Source organism: Caretta caretta, chromosome 10 (assembly GCF_965140235.1).
Source record: "Caretta caretta isolate rCarCar2 chromosome 10, rCarCar1.hap1, whole genome shotgun sequence".
Classification (NCBI taxonomy): Eukaryota; Metazoa; Chordata; order Testudines; family Cheloniidae; genus Caretta; species Caretta caretta.
The window spans coordinates 48,571,974-48,581,252 of NC_134215.1; positions in this window are offsets into that span (position 1 = coordinate 48,571,974).

A 9,279-nucleotide genomic window follows, 5' to 3' on the forward strand; every position below is an offset into this window, starting at 1 on the left:
AGCCCTCTGCTCACCCCACTAGGCCGGGCTGTCTCGTTGCCTCAGCCACTTGCCTGAAAAGCTCCTGAAACCAGGCCTGGGCTGACTGATCCTCTGAAGCAAGCTGGGCTCAGCCTTGCCTAGGGCTCAGCAGCTCTCCCTCAGCCTCACTGAGCAGCATATAGTATGTCTACACTGCACACTAAGCCTGGGCTCCGACACAGGTTTGAGCCCAAGCCCTGCTTCCATCCACACACAGATCAGTCTGACATGGGGCAGCAAGCACTGGGATCCTGGGACCCTGCTGGGGGGGTAGGTCAGAGCCAGAGTCCCAGGTCCAAGCCTTGTCATTTTTGCAGTGTGGATGCAGCTCAAGCTGCAGACCCGACTCAGAAGGCCTGTGTAGTGCAGCATGGACCCATTAGCATGGCTGTGAGACCCAGGTCCAGCAGTTGTAAACCCAGGTTTACAATGCAGTGTGGATGCTCAAGCACAGCCCTGGAAATGCTGAGTACATAAGCCCAGGTCCTACAGACCTGGATTTACAATGCAGTGTACGCATACCTATAAAGGCTAATTAGTGACCCCAGCTCGGTGTAATGGGGCTTAATTAGAAAGACTGACCCCAGCTGCGGTGGTGAAACAGGGAGGGTACTACTTAAATACAGCTGGGAAGGGAGGGGAGTGAGGAAGATTCTGAAGTATTCATAGTGAGCAAGGTAGACATTTGCGGGAAGCATGGAGTTAGGGCCCATAGAGAGGAGCGAGAGCCTCAGAGGTAAATTGCTGGGGTCCTTGCTGAAGGGAAGTAGTGGGGAATCCTGCTGGGGAAGAGGCAGTTCAAGAGAACTGATGCAGGGCCAGGAAGCAGATTTCAGTCAAGCTCGGGGGCAGGGGGAGCAGAAGAACTCTAGGAAAGTGTGAACTTTAAGTTGGCCCTTTGATCATCCCAGAAGAGGAGAGTTATGTGACTTGGCTACAGGGCAAATCCCAGGGAGGGTTGGGCCTGGCCATCGCAGGAAGTGGCCGCTGGGGGGGCATGAGTGGTGAAGTCCCCTGTAATGCTTTGCCTAGGCACAACCAGGTGCCTTAGCGATGAGGATGCCCCTCATTGGCCCCTGGGATGACGAACTCTTTAGTGAGGATGGAAAAAACAGCGGCCCGTGCAGCTCATGCCCCTGGGCCTAGTGGCTGAACGGACATACAGTCCACAGCAATGCTGTCCATAGCAGCTTTTTCTCCTCGGTGCCCTCCCTGTTTGCCTGCTGGGAAAATAAGGACCAGAGCAACTATTGCTGCTTGGGTCTAGCTAGGAATCAGTGATGCCCAGCTCTGCCATGCCACTACCTGCTCTCAGTAAGGGTATGGGCATCATGGCTCCCTGGGGTGGGAGCCTGCGATGGCCACTCCCCTCGGATTTTCCTTGGGATTTTCTTTGTTCTGCTAGTCTCTTTGCATCCCTCTGGTGCAATCCGCACCGCCTTGCCTTGATTTCTTCCTTATGGCCCATTCCCTAAGGTGTTTACTTTATCCAGCATGTTTCTGGCTAAGCAACCTAGATTTCTACCTGTTTGCCTGTCTACTTCCACACTGGCCCCTGGGAGGTCCCTTTCAGATGCATTGGAGCCCTAATCAGACCCTGAGTTATCTCATGGGGTAACCCACAGCAGAGGGTGGAGAACTCCCTGGGAGAGCTAGGGTGTGCATGGCCCAGGAGCTGTAAATATGCTGTGCTGGCCCAAACTATAAGTTGCTGCATTTCAGTGAGAGTGCAGTGGGTCTGCTGCCTCACTTGGGCATGGAGAGCAATATGGCCATACAGACATTGACAGACACGTCTCCGCTGTGGGCCTGGCAGACCATGCCACCTTCTGACAGATGGGGAGGGGGTGGCTTGTGTCTGTGGCAGAAGAGTCACCAAAGCCTTTAAGGGAGACCCAAAGGAGTAGCCCTCCTGCCCTGAGCTGGTGCCTACTTTGCACCGCTTTCCTCCATAATGCTTTGTTTGTGGAGTTAAGGTTTGCATTTGGCAGCTGCCCAAAGCTGCTGGCTTGGTGCGGTGCAGGACAGCCACAGGAGACTGGTGGACACAGCTGGTGCAGGCTCAGGGACTTGGGCAGCATTCACACATGTCTATTGACATGGTGGTGAGTCACCGGGCTGGGATGGCTAGGGGGCAAAATGCATCGGCTCATGCTGCCGGGTCTGCTCCATAGGCATTTCCCAGAGGGGTGGGAACCCACAGCTGATCTGCTAGCCCCTTCTGTGTGATAATGTCATTGTTCAGGGCAACTGCACCTGTATTCCTCCTCTGTGGTCCCGCAAGAATACCCACTCTCTGGCTTCTGACTGCCGAGCCATCGCTTCCCTTGCGTGGAGACCCGCATCTTTCTCCCTCCTGACTGGGGGATTTCCAGGCTGCACAAGTCCCTGCCTCCACTGTGATCCTAAGCGAGCCAAGCTGCATAAAAGGCCAGAGTCTATGCTTTGCTTTCTCTTCAAAAGCTAATAGCCTGTGGTTTTCAGGTACCCCACGCCTCATTCCAAGCAAGTACATTTATTCTTAGGGTAAAAGCATACAGAGACTACATATTTCTTTGTCTGTTGGCCTCTGGATAATCCAGTTTGCAGCAGCATATGCCAACCTGCCCAGGAGCTGGAACTCCCTGGAGGTGTTACAACCTGAGTGAATTTACCAAATCAGCCCCATGGTCCTTAGGTCCTGGTGGAGCTGTGGTCATCCTCCCCCATGGAGTCCCACGCAGTCCTGGTCCACATGGTACAGACGCTTAATACAGTACGATCTCCCAAAGACATGGCAGGGAATTGTCAGATCTGTCACAAAGGCCACTTCCCAGGTGATTAGAGCCATCCGTACCAGTTCACATTTCCTATTTCATTGGGCCAGCAGTTGCATACATTGTGGGGCTCTTTCATCCATGCCAGGAATTGGTTCTGACTCAGTACTATTTAATGCTGATGTAGGGGGGGCAGATAGCACCTCTGTGGCCTTGTGGGTGGGGGGGCAATCCCCCGACCCTACTGGGAAGAGGGGCATGCCTGGGCCTTGCTAGAGCAGTGCTCTCTCCTCCCCCCACACCCTCCACCCTGTTACAATGAGCTTCTTCCGTCTCCCAGCTGCTGCTGCTTGTTCCCCCCCCCCCTTCCCTTGATTGTAGCGCCAGCTCATTAGTATTATATCTCCCGGAAAATTGGTAAACAGAAGCTTGTGAATGAGGTGTTGATTGCAATCAGCAGGGAGACGAGGCTGAGAGAGCTGGAGCGGGGATGGCTGCTACCCAATCAGCCCAGGTGGCATAGCAGTGGCTGCTGGAGAGTGCGCTCTGCTTCTGAACCTGAGGGACCTGTAGGAAGCAGGCTCAGGAGGTGAGGGGGGCAGGTGTCAGCCTGCCAGTGCCCACAGATGTGGCTGGTTATTTAATGCCCCCCTGGACAGGAATGGGAAGTTGGTCCAGAGACATCTGGGGAGAGGTGTGAGCCAGCCAGTCGTAACCAGTGGGATGGCAGTGATGCCTGTCATCTGGGCACAGAACTAATTGTGACCTGCTTGAAAGAATAAAGGATTCAGAGGCTAATGAAGCACCTAAGATGCATGGTCTTGTTCTTGTCCTCTGATTGGAGGCCTAGCTTTACAAACAGCCAAACTATATTATTTTCCATCTGCACCTGCACGTGCCGGGCCAGACTGTCCTTGACCTACACATGCCTCTGGCAGGGGACAAAGATTCCTCCTGCTCCACCCCCACGTGGACTGCTCAGAGACCAGCCTTCAGAGATGCAAGTCATACTAGAGCGTGGGGCGAGAGGTGAGGGCCATGTCCCCTCCATGCTCACCTGCCTAACTGGCACAAGGTACTGGCTAAGTGGGAGGCACCAGGCAGGCTTCACCCTCCCAGCTGTGATTTTTGCCCCTGTGATTCCTGTGTGCTCAGAACACAGTATAAATGGTTAGATTAGAGCAGATAGGGAGGGCGGAGTTTTGTGATTACAACACCGCACTGAGCATCAGCAGCACTGGGGGGGGTCTCTTCCTGGCTCCGCCACTGACTCACTGTGTGGCCTCGGGCAAGTCACTTAGCCTCTTGGTGCCTCAGTTTCCACTTCTGTAGAACAGTGATGATAATGTTCACCTGTCCTCCCCAGGAAAAGTGATGGCCACCTCACCAGGTGGACGGCAAGTGCATGTCATTACTGTATCCTACACGGCCAATAACATTAGGAATACAGTGTGTATGTGACTTGCTCCACCAACTCCAAGCTGCTGCGTACTGTGCCGCCTCATGCTGTCAAGCAACGCCAGGGCGCAGCCGGTGAAGGTTGCGTGTGTTCTTGTTCCTCCCCGCCATCAGTGCCTGGATGAGCAGTGGGGGTACGCGGCTGGCTCGCTCGCTGCCTCTTCCCCCAGTTGCCATCACGAAGCTGGCGGAGTGCGTGTGTGGCCGCAGCACGCTTTGGTGGGACTCAAAGCCTGCTGCGTGCACCCACCCAATGCACAGCGCCACTTGGCAGGGCCAGCGACTTGGCTGCCAGCCGTCGTTCTCAGTGTGCAGAGTATTAAAATGGAATGAGGATGCACCTCGGGTGAATTTTAATGAGATAAAATACCTTTTCCCAGGCCCAGGCTTTCCCATGTTCTCATGCATAATGTTTTCTATCTCCTTTTACAACCAAGATGTCTTTATAATTAACTCACAGGCCACTCCTCTCATCGCTGGCTGCCAGGGAAGGGAGAGAGGCTGCAGCAGGGGTAAGCTGAGTAAACAGCAAGTTGGGTGTCTGGTAGTTGCCACAGTTCCTTTGTATGCCCATAGGGAAAAGGTGGGGGAGAGGCAGCCACGCTGGGAGGGAAGGAGGAGGTAGAGGAACCGGATTGAGATCTGTAGAAACAGTGGAGTGGCTTCTCTCCCTGTCAGAACCGCAGCCCCATTGCCCCATGCAGGGATACAGCAGGGCACAGGACGCAGTGATCTTCCTAGAACAGCAGCAATGCATGGGGCGCAGAGCTCCTCATGGGGACGTAGTGAAGGACTGCATGGCCCTGGTGGGATTAGCCTTGCTAGTGAGAGATGGAGGAAGCCAGAGCAGAACGGTGTGGCAGGAGAACGTGTGACTCTTTCTCTGAGAGCGGGTGTGGGAGCTGGCTGCAGACACCATGTGTACGGACGAGGGACAAGGCAGTGTCACGCAAGGGGCCAGACTTCCAGCCTGCATTATTGTGTGTGCAAAATCTCAGGGGCAAATAATGCAGGGGGGCAATTCTGCACCCACAATTATTCATCCAAACAGTTTAGCTCACATAGACATTTAACCCTGTATGCCCAGAACCCGCCGAGCATGCTATGAAATTGAACAATACTCAGGGACTTAGGCAGCTTAAAGTAGAGCACAAGTAATGGTACCCACAGTGATTTGTGCCCGTATAGGTGGAAGCTAGTGTCTGAGAATCTGGCCTGCTGTGCATATCTATGTACTGGCTATAAACAGGGGAGGATCAATGCACTGGAGCTGTCAGCTACTACGGTGCCAGCAGGAGGCAATGGTGTAGGCATGCTAGGTGTGGAGGAGCTCACGGCAATTGCAGGCCCCACCCCACACAGCAGGAGGCACTGGAGGGGATGGAGTGGAGCGCTCCTAGCACTTCACCCTCTTGCAGCAGGAGCTGCTCTCGGGAACGATGTCACAGCATATAGGAGAGGGACTCAGGACGCCCAGAAAATAAGAGTTTAAGAGGATAAACGCGATTAAAGCGCATCCTGTTACTAATCCAGTCATATTGCAAGTGAATTGACTTCCCAAGAATTAAGCCTCTCCGTCGGTTCTTTCCAATAACAACACCGTGTGGCATTCTCACCCTTAGCCCTTCCGTGGGGATGGATCCCAGCACCATACAGGGCAGGGACGGGAGAGGGAAGAGAATGGAGTCCCTGTGGCTTCTTCTCTTAAAGGATTGGATTTCTCCAGCTGCCAGGAGAATTTCCTCCCAATCTGCGTTGTTTGTAAGTGGCTTTCCAAAGGGGGGGATGAGGATGAAGACTTGCCCTCTGCTTTGCAGCTCAATCCTAGGGCAGCTGTGACCTTGACTGAAGAGTAAACATTGGCTCAGGAGACAAGGGCCCAGTCCAATGTACTGGCACGGAAAGCTGGTTTTGTTTAACATGGTGCGTGGTTATTCATAACAGGAAGCAGACGTAGCCTGCTGGCATAATGCACTAGGCTGTTTAACTCTGTTTGCAGGACAGAGGGCCCAACCACAGTAGCTCTGGCCAGGATGTGAACCTGTAACAACTTGCCTGCAAAGCAGGACCCTGTCCCCTGTTCCACTACAAGGCTGCAACAGACGCATCAGTCTGACTGATCCAGAGACTGAAGGCAGCAGCAGTCGGCTCTTCCTCCAGCCTGCCCCATCAATGCCTGCTCTGGAGGTCCCTGCTCTGGGGTGAGAGAGGCCCCCAGTCTCCATGTCCAGCTAGCCCCTGCTCTCTCTGCTGAGGCTGCAAACAGAGGGGCCAATTATGGCCCACTGTGATCCCGTCTTTTGTGGGGTAGATGCTAGTCCACAAGGCGCTGGGCTGAGACGGAATTGTTTCATACTGAAGAAGTGGGGCCCGACTGTGGGTTTAAGTTGGAGGTGCAGAGGGACCCATTGCAGGGAAAGTCATGGATGGAATCTGGAATGCCTTGCTCAGTGCTCCACCCCAAGGTGCAAGGTGTAAGCAGGGGAATAGTCCTGCTACTGTGAGGAACTTTTCTGGCTTCTGCACTACCCCTGTGGAATCAGGAAGACAAAGGATCTGCGTCCTCGCTCTGAATCCCTTTACCCAGAGGCCTGCCTGACGTTGAGGGCTCCCCTTCCACTTCCTGTGTGACAGAGTCCTCGTAACCCCGACAAGGCTGGGCTCAGGAGTCCTGGCAGGCTTCACCCCCAGTCTTGTCATGGTCACTTAAGACAGGGGTTAGCGTGTCCCCGCTCTGCACCAGCTGCTTCCCTGGCCCACTGATCGCTTTGTCAAGGCCAAAGCAAATGCAATTTATTAAACAGAAACTGCAAGAAAAATAAGGAAAAATGGAAAAGGCTAAAGGAACAAGGAACCCCGCCCTGTGGGCATGGGGACATCACAACCAGCCATCTCTGGGACGTGAGACAAGTTCACAGTCTGTTCCTCACATGTCCCAGGCCTCCCTCCCAGGTGCTGGCTGTGCTGTGGTTATACCATGGGGCAGTCACCTGCTGTGACGGTGGCCACATGCCCTCAGGCTCCAGGTGGCAGGACCCTTCGCCCTAATATCGCTCCCCCCCTCCCGCCCCCGTTGGAGTCACGTCCTGCCTCTGAGTCTGGCCTTCAAGGCCACTTGTCTGGTGACATCTCCCTACACTGGGCCCACTGCCTGGGGCCCCCATCTCGCTCTCCCCAGCTGCGGGGCTGCCAGCGCCCGCTGTCCCTGCTCTGGCCCCACAGCTCCCCACTGCAGCTCAGCCCTGCTCCCCGTTGGCACGGCTGGTCTACGCTGCCCCAGCTCGGGCTCAGCGCTCCTGCTGCACTGCCCAGCTCTGGCTAGGGCAGCTCCAGCTCACACAGAGGACAGGCCCCCAGGCTCCTGACTCCCTCATTGGTCTGTCTTCCTTGTCAATCAGCTGACCTGGAGCATTGGCCTCTCCCCATTGGCCCCGGGGAGTGTCAGTCTCTTGATGATCACTTTAGATAAGCTATTACCAGCAGGACAGTGGGGTGGGAGGAGGTATTGTTTTATGATCTCTGTGTGTATATAAAGTCTGCTGCAGTTTCCACGGTATGCATCCGATGAAGTGAGCTGTAGCTCACAAAAGCTCATGCTCAAATAAATTGGTTAGTCTCTAAGGTGCCACAAGTACTCCTTTTCTTTTTGCGAATACAGACTAACACGGCTGTTACTCTGAAACCAGTCTCAGGATCCTGATTTCTCTTCGGCCCTTCCCCTTTCTCCTGGTATTGGGAGAGGGCCAACTGAAAACCCCACTGAGTTTCAGTGTGGGGCCCGCAGCCCCTCACACTGGCAAAGCGCTCTCTGGGCTGTGCGGTCTGTGAGGCACGCTGGGATCCTTCCCAAATGGCAAGCACACTAGCATTTCCATGATGAAGGGGAGGGATGTGCGTGCAGAGGCTTGGACAATGTATGGGAATCGTGCACGCAATGGCTGCTTCCTGCTCTTGGGAATTCGAGCTCACACAAGGAGAGGGGTGTCATGCAGGGTTTCGTTCTGCAGATGGGACTGGCTTTGCTCAGCTGCGCCCAATCCCAGCCCCCAAGCCACAGGCCTGATTAACTGGGGAAGGAAGCTGTGTACCATCTGCAAACTGTGGCAATCCCAGCCTTCTCTGTGATAGCTGCATCAAATGGGACTGCTCAAGAGGAAACAAAGCAGAGGCACTTCAAAAAGGCCCTGAAACAAAGCAGTGGTACCTTAGCAGCAAGTCCTGGCTCTTAAAATTGCAGAATTTTAAGTGGCTGTTCGGTTGAAGCTGTAGCAGCCCACAGCAGCTCAGGATCTGCATATTTTGCCCAGTTGGCACTTACACTTGCACGTATTTATTCTGATCCATCTTTATGTTCCTCTCTTATTAGGGTTTTGATCATCATTAATGAGTAATAATCTCCCCCTGAAGTCAGGGAATAGTTAACCCATAGAGGAGATCAGATTCTCCGTTAGAGCATCTAGTTGCTACTATCACAGGCACAGCGGAGAGAGGGAGGGAGAAAGAATGATTATTTATTTGCTCAGTGCTGACGAAGGGTTCAGCGCTGTCCACAAAAATATAAAGCCAGGTTCTCTACTCTGAAGAACTGACAGCCTGGAAGATATCTGGAGATGGCCAGCTGCACTGGAAATGCAGAGAAGGGGAGGATTTAGTGGTTTTAGGGAGGAAGCATGGCCTTGTGGATAAGGCACTGGGCTGGAACTCAGAAGATCATAGATTCATAGATTTTTTTTTTTTAAGGCCGCAAGGGACCCTTATGACTAGCATCTATCAACCCTTATCAACTAGCATCTATCTATAACACAGGCCAGAAAACCACACCTACTCATCTCTGCATCAAGCTGGTAACTTCTCACTCAGCTAGAGTCTCTCTTTTAGAAAGACACCCAGTCTGGATCGACAGACTTCCAGAGGTGGGAAATCCACCATAACATTCAATTCCCAGCGCTGCTTCAGACAGCCCTGTGTGACCTTAGGCAAGTCACTTAATTTCCCTGTCCCTCAGTCCCTCTCTGTAAAACCGAGATAATGATGATTCATTTGT